The sequence below is a fragment of the Heterocephalus glaber genome, unplaced genomic scaffold, assembly GCF_053883595.1.
Source record: "Heterocephalus glaber isolate CG9 unplaced genomic scaffold, H.glaber_assembly_v1.0 deba00001610, whole genome shotgun sequence".
In the NCBI taxonomy this organism is placed as follows: domain Eukaryota; kingdom Metazoa; phylum Chordata; class Mammalia; order Rodentia; family Bathyergidae; genus Heterocephalus; species Heterocephalus glaber.
In genome coordinates this window covers 28,887,447-28,900,342 of record NW_028258381.1, presented here as the reverse complement: position 1 = coordinate 28,900,342, position 12,896 = coordinate 28,887,447, and positions in this window count along the sequence as shown.

The following is a 12,896-nucleotide window of genomic DNA, read 5'->3' as shown; positions in this document are numbered from 1 at the left end:
ACATAAGCACCCACACGCACAGACGAGCACACACTCACACACTCTTCCCCTGCCCTGCCCACTTGACGCTCTGTACTGAAAGCTTTATGCCAATGATCTCTGGACATCTCCAGAGATCGTCTGTGTGTGTGGGTGCTTATGTGCCTGGCCGAAGCTGCCTTGATTGAAATGCCAATATCCTGTCGCTTTCTGGTCTGGATTAAGAAAAGGTCCAAAGGGGTAGGGGTAGTGGGAGGGGCAGGGGAAAGGAAAGAAGGGAAAGGAAAAAATGATGAGAAATGGAAAAAACGGAAATAAAGTCTTTGTAAATAGGGAAGGGTGGAGGACGTGAAGGGAGGGCTAGGAATGGGGAAAAAATAAGAACCAAGATGCATTATGTAAAGGTACAATTCCCAATGAGAAATGTAATTGTGTTGTATACCTAAAATGTACCAATAAAAGAATTTAATACAAAAAAAATTCAAAAGGATGGAATTTTACAAATCTTATAAAAGGACGGGGAGCCTTTCCTTGCCAATGGAAAGTTGAAATATGCCCATCTGCTTCTCTGGATGGGCAGAAGGAAAAAAATAATCAAACAACTTGCTGAGGATATACATTCCCGCAGAACACATCAGCCTCTGGCTAAATGCACACTGTCCTCTCTTCTTTAAGAGTTAGGAATCAGTGAAGTTCCTGGGGGTAAGAGCAACCTGCCTGGCACCTTCAATCATTTGCCAAATAATAAAACAGGCCTGTGTCACTTTGGCGACTGAAATAAAGAGGCAGGCTGACATTATCAAAAAGTGTGTGCAGGGCAGGGGTGTAAGAAACGCGGTAATATTTCAAGCAGGCAGGAAGTGACAAATTTTATGTTGAGCCACATCCACTGCAGGGCACTACATGATATTTCTTCAGGTATAGACAGTGCATGAGGTAGCCTGTTCTGCACACATCTGTAAAGTATTTATAGGCCATCAGCTTTCTTGCCAGTAGGAAAATAGTAGTGGTTTTTTGTACATATGTTAGATGAGTTTTATAGAGGAAGTCACACCTTGTTTCTAAATAAATTATTAAATCACTATCTCTTTAATGAAATGGAATAGTCTACACTGATCTTCTAGGTTTTAAAAAATGCCTTTTTGTAGAAAACAACTGTCCTAGAAGCAGGACTAATTTAAACCGCATGCTTCAGAAGATGGTAGAAAGGGAAGGAACCCAGCATTTATTGAACAAAGTGTCAAACACTGAGCAGGCACTTACTATGCAATTTCACTAAATCCTAGTATCTATCCTACTGGCAAAGAGCAGTTATTCCTACATTACAGATGAAAGCATTCAAAGAGGCTAGATCACTTATCCAGAGACACAATGTTAAGAAGTAGAGATAAGATTTAGACACCTAGTTCTGACTAAACACATCCAAACTCTGTATGGTAACACCAGCCTGGACCAAGTTGGCCAAGAGACAATCTTGCTCTGGCTTTTCAAGCCAAAATGAAATATATTCTTAATAAGTAATCTTCTGTCAACTGATGTGTGCTCATGTCCATGCATACTGATTATCTATGTGTCACTTTATTACTTCATACCTGTAAACCGTATGTCCTAATGTTACTGGGGTTCTGTGGATTCCCTCTGGGACCCTTTCCAAGTTCTTGTCCTACTCAAAGAATTGGAAAAGATAAGTAAAAAACATAGTGAGGTTTTACATTTATTAAAGGTATTAAAGGTAAGAAAGAAAGAGAGAAGAAGTGCTTTGAAAGGAAGTTCTCTGCAGAGTGAGTGTGGGGAACAGAAATACGCCCCACAGACAGATCAGGTCACTGACAAGGAAGCAAGTCGGTGGCCATGAGGGCAATAGCTGCTGTCATTTATGCCACCACCAGTCAGATGTCAGATCTAGGCCATCCTATCAAAAACCTGCTTAATCTTGTGCCAGAAGAAATGAAGACAGCATTCTCTGGTATCAAGTGCAGGGCTTGGAAGCTGTACTGTGCATGTCCTGAATCGCCATGATTGACAGGTCACGCCCACTTGCCCCGCTGCTTTGCCATGCCCTATCTCCTGCTTCACTAACGTAGTCACTGCTCACAGAGAAGACTCACTAATCACAAGCATGGTCAGCACAACATTTTTAAGAATTAATAGAGTGGAAACAAAGAGTCCTCTAACCCATCCATCCACTGATTCATTTTACAAACATTGAGTGCCTATGGTCCGTGCACTGTTATAGACACAGTGTGTACAGTAATAAATAAAATATATAGGTCTTATAGATTTCATACTTCAAAAAGGCAGACAATAAATAAACAAACAGGTAATATGTCATTAGTGTAATGAATAAAATTAAGGTAAGATTGGAAAAGGAGAAAGAAGTATTGGGGGTCCTATTTTATATTAAAATAATTAAGTAAAAGCCTCTCTGTTAAGGTGATATTTGAAAGAAATCTGAGGGAAATGAAGCAGTAAGACATGGAGAGGGGAAAATTGTTCTGCAGGACAGAATGGCAAGTACAAAGGCCCTGGGGTAAGAATGTGCTGTGTGTTCAAAGTAGGCACAGAGGCAAAAGTAGCTGAGAAAGGGAAATGAGGATAAAACGAGGTGTTTTTTTTAAAAAAAAAAGGACATTTCAACCAAATGCAATGTGTAGAGTAATTAGATTATGGTTGAAACAGAAATAACTGAGAAAATTAAGAGAAAATGAGGTAAGCCAAAATGGAGATGTAAACGGAAAAGGAAAGGAAATGCACAGGATGGACCAGAAGGAAGTTATTCGGGAATCCAAAACAAGCACCTGGGATCTCTAAAGATCCTTGAGGTATTGTATTCCTGGTCAGATAAATAAGTAAACATGATTGCTAAGATTTATTCAGCATCATTTTTGTAGAGTTATTCATTTAGTCTTTATGACATTTATACGAAATATGTACGAGCGTTATCCAGTGTTACAGATGAAGAAACTGAGGCACAGAAAGATCAAGAAACTTGGTAAGTGGCAAAACAAGGATTTACATCTATGAAGTCTGACTCCAGAACCCTTAATCCTCACTCACCACTGGGATCTAACTGGGGTATTCCTCACTAGAAAGTAATGTTTCCAAAAAGAATCAGATTTTTTAAAAGATGCTCTCCCTAACCACAAGGAAGCCAAAAGTGAGATTATTAAGTAGGTGAGATAGTGTCATAGTTTAGATTTGAGTCTCACATATTTGCAAAGCAACTAAATCATGGGGGGCTATAGCTGGCTTGCCATTAGGACGTGAGGCCTCAGTAGAGGTGGTCATTGAGGGCACGGCCTGGAAGGGATATCTCCATTCCCAGCTCCTCCCTTCTCTCTTTGCTTCCTGACCTCCATGATGTAAGCAGCTTTCCTTCTTCACAGGCTCTTCCACTATGCCTTTTCTCCATTGAAATCAGCTGACTGTGGACTGAAACTTCTGAAACTGTGAGCCAAAATAAACCTCTCCTCCTTTAAGTTGCAGGTATTGGGTATTGTGTCTCAGCCACAGGAAAGTAACTAAGACAGAGTTATGGGGAAATGAAATAAGCAGGTGCAAAGACAGAAGCATGAACCTGTACCAGGGAAGGTTCTGTCTATGGGGAAAGGAAGGCAAGAGATAGAAAAGAACAAAAATCCTCCTCCTTCAACAGAAGTGGAACCTCCTTGAGGTTCTATGTAATGAATGCAAGACTTGCCATATAAAATACCTCATTCAAGAAATATTTACGGAGTGTTCACTATGTGCCAGGCACTATTCTGGAGACTGGTGATAGAGAGGAAGCAAACCAGTAAGCAAAGAAGGTGCACACAATTAAAATATAAACAAATAGACAAGCAAGAGCTTTCAAACAATGCTCTAAGTATCATGAAGGATGTAAGAGACAGTGCCTGGTAATAGAGATGCTCTTTTACTTAATAGATAGAGAATCCCTCCTTAAGGAAGTAGCACTTGAAATGAGATATAAATTATTAAAAGGAGCCTAGCCAACCATGATAAGATGTGGGGACAAAACATTCCACAGAAGCAGCAGCTGTTGCAAAAGCCCTTAAGAGGGGACCAGATGTGTTAACTTTGTGGAGGGCACAGGAGGCCACAAAGCTCCTAGTGCCACATTTGGGGTTCGGTAAATAATTGTTGAATTATGCAAGTAGAACTCCACTAAAGATATTTTAGTCTTTGGCAAGAAAAGTATGAAACATTTTTCAGCCAAATCAAATATAACAGTGTCAAGGAAAATGAAAAAAGAATTAGAACAATTTCAAATTCCTAAGTCTAGAAGCAAATTGAAGTTGACACGCCTGAATTCTCTTTCCTCCTCCTAGATACACACATGCACTGTGCCAGTTAATCTTAATTGTCAATCTGAGTGGGTTAAGAGACTCCTCGGAAGGGGGACTGGATCACAGCGGTGCTGAACTCATCAGCGGATTAATGCACTGATGTTCACAGCTGCATGTACTGTTAAGAGAGGGGCCTCACTGGAGGATGTGGGTCACTGGGGAGCCTTTGGAGGCTATATCTCTTGCTGATGTTCTTCCTCTGTATTCTGCTTTCCAGCTGCCATGAAGTGAGCAGCTTTGCTCTGCACACCCTTCCACCATTTTGTTCCAGCCTTGGAACTGACCAAGCTGACCATGAACTGAAACCTCTGAAACCATGAGCCAAATAAACCATTTCTTCCTTTGAGTTATATGGGTCAGGCATTTTGTCTCAGCAATGAGAAAGCTGACCATTATGTACACATATACAGTGAAAATATTTGTGTCCTCAAAAGGATGGTAATAAGTAAATGCCTTTAAATGGTTTAAATGTGCTAAAGACAGAGGTATGTGTTAATAACTCTGCGACTTCTCTATATGTTTGCTAGGGATGAACAAATAGGTAAGTGGATGGTAAGTAATATGGGAGCCAGGTTTCTCAATGTTGGAGAAGAAAGTTATAGATAAGCAAGAAAGGAAGGCTAGACTGAACTCTGTGGTCTGAATTAGAGTCAGAGATATCCCATTCATCTTAACACATATATAGTTGGGTAGATATAGAAATGATTATACATTTGTATATATACATACACATACAACCTAGTGCTATTCTCCAAGAGAGCCTAAAAGCATTAACACCCCTAGTAACCACAAGCAAACCAGGCTCCCAGTACTCCGTTGATGAATAGCATTCCTTAGTGGAAAGAGTGAGGTTCTTCAGAGAAATGGTTGATTCTGGGGCTGGGGCAGAGAGAGCACAAGATAAGCTTGAAACATCTTGTAATGTCAAAACATAAGCTAGTACTCAAAAAAGCAAAATAAAGAGAACAAGACAAAGGGATAGAGGAACCAACCTGAATGAGCTCCCAGTGACAAAACTAGAACAATTTAAGTAACAACCAAAAAAGTAGTATTAGAACATAACCCAAAGTATAAAATAAATACATACAATGTAAACAAATGATTGAGTAATTCTATAGGTGGCAGAGAAGAGCCAAATCAAATCTTCCTTACAGAAAATTTCCAAATATCATATGCATATACTTCCCACTCCAGGAGACAGAGCCTAACCCCACCCTAACCTTGAGGGTAGGTCAGACACTATAATTCACTCCAGAAATATGACACTTGGAATAGGGTAAATAGTACTAACTTGACCATGGAGAAGCCAAGCAATCACTAATTTAACCAAGTGATGAAAGTTGGCATTACCAGTAAGGTCATGTGGTATCATACATCCCCTGTGGTATTCTTTCCAAAGACTCAGAACCCCAGGTTAATTACTGAAAAACATCATATAGGCACTATTCTACAGTGTCCCTGGCCAGTACTCCCTCAGAGCTGTCAAGGTCTAAAACACAAGAGAGACTGTAACAGTAAAAACAAATAAACAAAAACTGTCACATACCAGAGGAAACCAGGATGACACAACAATTAAATGCAATGTAGTATACGGGATTGGATCCTGGAAGAGAAGAGAACATAATAGAAAAATGTGTAAAATCCACATAAAGTCAGGAGTTTAACAGTAATATGTCAATGTTCTGCTTCTTTAAATGTGCCATGGTAATGTAAAATGTTAACACTGGGGGATTACAGTAAGAAGCGTACAGGATCTCTGTGCCGTGTTTACAACTTTTAAATAAATCTAACATTACTCCAAAATAAAATGTCTATTTTTTAAAATGCTATACAGAAGCTCATTTCTTTCTCTCATAATAACTGAAGGTGTTTTCATCTCTCAAACATACTCCATTACCATTTCTTTACCCTGCCTTTTTACACACACACATACACACACACATGCATGCACATACACAAGGACATAACATAGCTTTCAAATTTACATAATACAACAAGATAAAATCCTTTTAAATATATAAGGAAAGTAAGATGGGTGGAGAAGCAAATTTGTGCATAATATGTCAGCCATTGAGCCCTATTTATTAAATGTTAGCCACAAATTTAAATTGAAAGATTCTAGCAGTCTACAAAGAAAGTAAAATATGAGCCAGGTATGGTGATGCATGCCTGTAATCCCAGCACCTCAGTGACTGAGGCAGGAGAATTGCTGCAAGTTTGAGGTCAGCCTAGGCTACACATAGTGAGTTCAAGGCCAGTCCAAACTCCATAGTGAAGCCAAAAAAAATCAAAACTACAATGATGGCCGGGAATTTAGCTCAGTGGTTTTGCAGCCTGCTGCACAAGCTCAAGGACCCAAGTTCAATCCCCGGTACCAAAAAAAAAAAAAAAAAACTACAATAAGACAGCACTACCCACTACACACTCGTCAGAATGGCTCATATTAAAAACATCACCATACCAAGTACTGGTGCATTAGTCAGCTTTCCCATCACTGCAACAAAGTACCTGACACCTGAAACTGAAGGGAGCAGAGGTTAATTTTTGGCTCATGGCTTCAGAAGTTTCAGTCCATGGTCAGCTGGTCCCATTGCTGGGGATCTGAGGTGAGGCAGAACATCATAGCAGAAGGTTCCTGTCTTAGTTACTTTTTTCATTGCTGAGACAAAATACCCAACACCTAAAGATAAGAAAGGAAAAGTTTATTTAGCTCAAGGTTTGTAGAGGTTTCAGTTCATAGTTGGCTGGTTCCAAGGCAGGGTGACATAGCAGAGGAGCATCACAGAGGAAAAACAGTTTATGGCAGGTAAAAACAGCAAAAGCAGCAAGTGACAAGTGACAAGAGACCACAGCGACCCTCTTTCTGTCCCTTCCCTTGTATCCAGGCTACCTGCCCTTAAGGTAGGTAGCAAGCACTCACACCCAAGGGGGAACACCCTTAATTCTACCCCAAACTATTCCAAACCAATCAGTGACCTAATTTAGTAATTACACATCCTACACATGCTCTAGATCCAGCCATTTCTGAAAAAGCTGCCAATCATGATTGCATGAAGCTTTAGGGGGACATTTAGATACAAACCGTAACAGTGTCAGTTACTTTTTATAACACCCAAAGCTGCTCACTTCATGCAGATGGGGAGCATAGCACAGGGGCAGAGTACTCACTAGAGAAACACTCCAAACGCACAACCCTAGTGACCCACCTCTCACAAACAGCACATGCCACACTGAACATCAGTGTATTCATCCCCAGGGGAGTACAGTGCCCCAACCTTTTAATCCAGTCATTTGACAATTAAGAATTAACTGGCACCACTGGTAAGGATGTGAAAGAACTGGAACTCTCACGTAGATACTGTATGATGTTATACCCTGCACAGTGATGCAATAACCTTATTAAACAATTTGGCAGTTTCTTCAAAACTACCAAAATACTAACATTCTATTTCTAGATATTTACCCAAGAGAAACGAAAGCACATAGTCGTACAAAGACTTATACATGAATGTTTACATCAATGCCAGGGATTTAGCTCAGCGGTACCACGCCTGCCTTGCAAGCACAAGGTCTTGAGTTTGATCCCTGGTACAAAAATAAATAAATAAATAAACATCTGGATTTTGTTCTTAAATTTGAGTTGTTCTTAAATTTGGGTTGGTGGAGTAAAACCCAATAATCATGGTATATCCATACAATGGAACACTACTTAGCAATAAAATTAAAAAGTACGCTGAGTGAAAGAAAACATACAGAAAAGAATGCAGAAAGCTGGGTATGGTCAGGCTCACCTATAATACCAGCTACTAAGAGGCTGAGACAGATGAATTGCAAGTTTGAGACCTGCCTGGACAACTTAGCAAGACCTTGTCTCAAAATATAATTAAAAGGCTAGGATGTAAGTCAGTGCTAGAGCACTTGCCTAGCATGCTTGAGGTCCTAAGTTCAATCCCCAGTATTGGAAAAGAAATGCAGACTCTGTTGGTTCATCTAAATGACACTCTAGAAAATACAAACTAAACTAAGTGCCAGCAGGTAGCTGAGTGTTTGCCTGGGGATAGCAGGTGTAGGGGCAAGGAGAGGTGGGAGGAAAGGACTGGGAAGGCACATGGGGACTCTGAGATGGTAGGCATGTTCGCTGTCCTGACTGTGGTGATGATCTCACAGGTATACCAGACCATATGCTGCTAAAATGAGTGATTTATTATATGTCAATTGGACTTTGATAAAACTGTTTTTCAAAAAGTGGAATGGAATAGGGAAATGCTTGATTTTGCATAGGATATATGACAAAGTAAAATTTGCTAAAACTGGAAGAACAAGGAGAAATGTAAAGAAGATAAAGCTGGAAGAGAATGTTATAAGCAAAGGGAACAAATAAGGGGAAACAATAACAACTAATAGTTATTGAAAGACTTTACTAAGTGCCAGTTACATTTTAGTATAGTCATTGTGGTGGGTAAAAAGTTCTCTCTTAATGGAAACAAAGTCTTTGTAAAGAGGGAGGTGTGGAGGGGTTGAAAGGAGGGCTGGGCAAGGGTGAAAAATAAGAACTAAGAGATTTTTGTAAAGGTGCAAATTTCCAATGATGAATGTCATTATATTGTATACCTTAAATGTACCAATAAAATTTTTTAAATTTCAAATAAGTTCTCTCTCTCTCTCTCTCTCTCTCTCTCTCTCTCTCTCTCTCTCTCTCTCTCTCTCTCTCTCTCATTTGTTTTTTGAAACAGGTCTTGCTAATCAAGCTAACTTTGAACTCACTATGTAACTCAGGCCGGCCTCAAACTCACCTCAGGCTCCTGAGTGCTGGGGTTACAGGCATGTGCCACCACTCCCAACTGAAGTGCTTTCTCATTGTGAGTTTAACTCATCATTTTTAAATATAATATAATGACACATCCTATGATTTATAGGATGAATCTCATCTTGCAGATAAGGAATTAGAGCACCAGAAAGTTAAGGCCAAGGTCACACAGCCAGAAATTACAAAGCTGAATTTTGACTGAAGACAAGTAGTCTAACACCAGAGCTCACCCTCTCTTTTCTTTTCCAACCAACTAGACTTTTTTTTTGGTACTGGAGATCGAACTCAGGACCTTGCACTTCCAAGGCAGGCGGCAGCACCACTGACCTAAATCCCCAGCCCTAGACTTTAAATATATGAACAATGACTATAAGATTCCAAATAAATATTTTTTATTTCCAGGTTTGTATGTTGTATTTCTTTAATTTAACACTTGCATATGCTTCAACTGACATTCTTAAAGCCTTTCCCTCTCTATTTTTATTCCTCTAGCCATCTCGACGTGAGATTGCTTCTCATAAATTGCACAGTTGAATTTGGCTTTCCTGATGTAAATGCTAGTGTTAGATCAATATTAGAAACCCCATGCTTTCCAAATGCTGATGGTATATTTTGCTCTTTATGTGAAATATGTGTCATAAAATAACAGACTATCTTAAAACTGACTTTCAATCTTCTGATTTAACCAAAAGTATACTCTATTGATTTTTCAAAATTTCTTTCTTCTCTACTGCTAATGCTTTTAAATTAAGATAATTCACATGCCATAAAATTCGCCCTTTAAAGTGTATAATTCAGTGACCTTTTTCAGTGTACTCATAGAGTTCTATAACCATCAACAGGGTCTAATTTCAGAATGCTTTTACTACTCAAAAAAGAAAACCTGTACCCATCAGCGGTCACTCTCCATTCCACCCTTCCCCCCGGCCTGTGACAATCACTAATCTATTTTCTGGCTTTATATATTTGCCCGTGCTAGGTACTTCATGTGATGCAATCACACATCACGTCCTTTTGTTACTCATTCACTTCACTTAGCAGCATATCTTGTAGGCCCATCCATGTAGCTGCACATATCAATACTTTTCATTGAAAGTATGTTAGAGACTGAACCCAGGACCTTCACACCGAGCTACACTAACCAGCCCTTTTAAAAATTTTTTATTTTTAGACAGATTTTCCCTAAATCAATGTTACCCAAGATGTGCCTGAATTTGAGATCCTTCTGCCTCAGCTTCCCAGAGCACTAGGATTACAAGCATGTGTCACCACACCTGGAATCCAGGACTTTATATTTTTTGAGAAAAGATCTCACTAAGTCACTAAATTACCCAGGTTCAAATTTACAATCTTCCTATCTCAGTCTTCCAGAGTGCTAGGATTATAGGTGGGCACCACCACACCCAGCTATTTCATTCCTTTGTAGGGCTGAATAATATTCCACTGAGTAGCTAGAACACCTTGTATTTATCTGTTCATGGCAGTGGCACTGTGACATTGAGAATACAGGAAAAAGACCATGTTTGAGGCAGAAAAGACAATGAGTTTACTTTCAGACATATTAAATGTGACAACTTGTGTTACTTCATGGTGCAGTATGTACTTAAATACATGAGTCTAAAGCTCAGAAGTGATTTCTAGTCTGGGAATATTGATGAGAGAGGAAGTAGAAATATCAAATTACCACTTGAAGCTACTTGAAACACTCAGGTAGATCAGACAGAACATTTAAAACATGCTTGTGTTTGTGGGGGGTCCTGCTAGGTAACACATCTATTTTTTAATCTCAGAGGCTAAACCAATAAGAGCTCATTTCTCCTACACACAAATTCTACCACAGGTCCAGCAACTGACCAGGGCAGCTCCTCTGGGTGGTAACTCAGAAATGCAGGCTGGCTGCCTCCCACGACTTCCCCATCTCTGTGTGTGGACGTTAGGATCACTGTATCAGATGGGGAGAAAGCTGGAGCTCAAACAGGGCATTTAATAGCCTCAGTTGGTGAGTAAAAGGGGATGTTGCCACTTACTAGCCACTGGCCAGAATTAGTCATATATTGCCCTGTGCATGAATCAACGTGTTAGGAAGTATACTATTGTTGGTAACCAGAAAGGAGAGCAGAACCAGGCAACAGTATTACCAATGTCTACCATATTTCCAATGGGGAGGCTGCTTCAAATCTCATTCCAAAGGCAATGTTTCCACTAACCCCAAATCAGGATGGAAAGTGGGATCCTCTAGGTAAAGTCCTTGAACAAAGATAGGGCTTTTCATGACTGCTTACTCCTAAGGGTGTACTGAGAACTAGCTCAAGGGATCATCCCAAGGGAAAGTGCCATGGTCCCAATGAGACAAGAACCTTAACCAGCTATGTGGCCTCCACAAGCCAGGGATCACTTAAGTACAATAAGATGAATCTCCAGTCGCTCAGCCGCTGGGTCCTGGGTTCATGCCAAAGAGGGAGAAACTCAAAAAGGAAGAGGAGAGACCAAGATGAGAAGTAGGCAAGAAGCTAAACCTCATTTATCTCTGTCACAGTTCCTGTCACGGTGCCTGACTTATAATTTAATCATTACATTAAATGTGTGTTAGAGTTGTGGGAAAATGATTGATGATCAAAACTAGTTGGAGTCACTTCCAGTCTTTCTCTGAGGGACTTTTCTGTTATGCCTACAGATCCCACAGGATGTTTATTAGGATCCTGACTGCTCTTACATTTTGTTCATGAGACAGGAGTTAATCAACACCCCCAGAAGCTAGAGGCTCTGACATTATTGCCACTACCACCACCACCACCACTAATACCACCCTCCCTAGCTCCTGTTGTTCCTCCTGCAAAGCAGAAGCTGTCAGACAGCCTAAATTCTTCAATCCTATTGTTTCCAGGAACCTGCTCCCCAACCCTGAACCCCATTACCCTCCGCCCTGTTGTTATGGAAGGAGAAAATAAAGCTCTTCTCCATATTGTGTCATTCTTCTCTCCTAATACATGGTCAAATTCTTACAAATGTTTCTAGATTAAATATCTCTGTCGCATGACTCAGATTATACCAAAACACATATGATGCATATATAGCATGTGTGTGAGAGTTTGTGTGTGTGATCCAGATCTGTTCAGGGAACAAACTTATAATAAAGTGATCCAAAAGTTAAAAGTAATGGGATAGGTTATGTGATATTAGGCAAAAATCAAAGAATATCATGAGATATTAGGGAAATATGAATGACAGTATTGACATTAGAGATACATGAACTCTGAAAAATATCCTACTCATGAGTCACCACTGTGAAAATCTGAGGACCTCAAGCCTAAGAGGCAAATTAAAACTAGAAACAGTACAAGAAAATCTGAGAATCAAAATGTTTACCGTGCATGCTTACATCAATTACATAACCCCTAAAGTAAATATAAACATGGTTACAAAATTGCAGGGCAAGTTCTAAAAAAACCCATAAAAAGTGATTTTTAAATCATTATTTATCCTTTCTGTATCTTGCCTAGCCTACCCTAACTTCCCCTGTAACATCCTAATCTTAGTAAATTCCTAAATTGAGCTGGATTTATAGATGGCTTATTACTATATAATTGCAACTGGGGCATGAAACTGCTTTAAATGTGCTGTTTTAAGAACTTAAATTCATTAATTCATTTAATAAATTATCTATTAATAGATATTTAAATGTTAAGAAACTATTAAATATTAAACAATTGTTTGATAATTTATATTTATTTCAATTTTGTTTATTTAGTACAAGGAATTAGGGA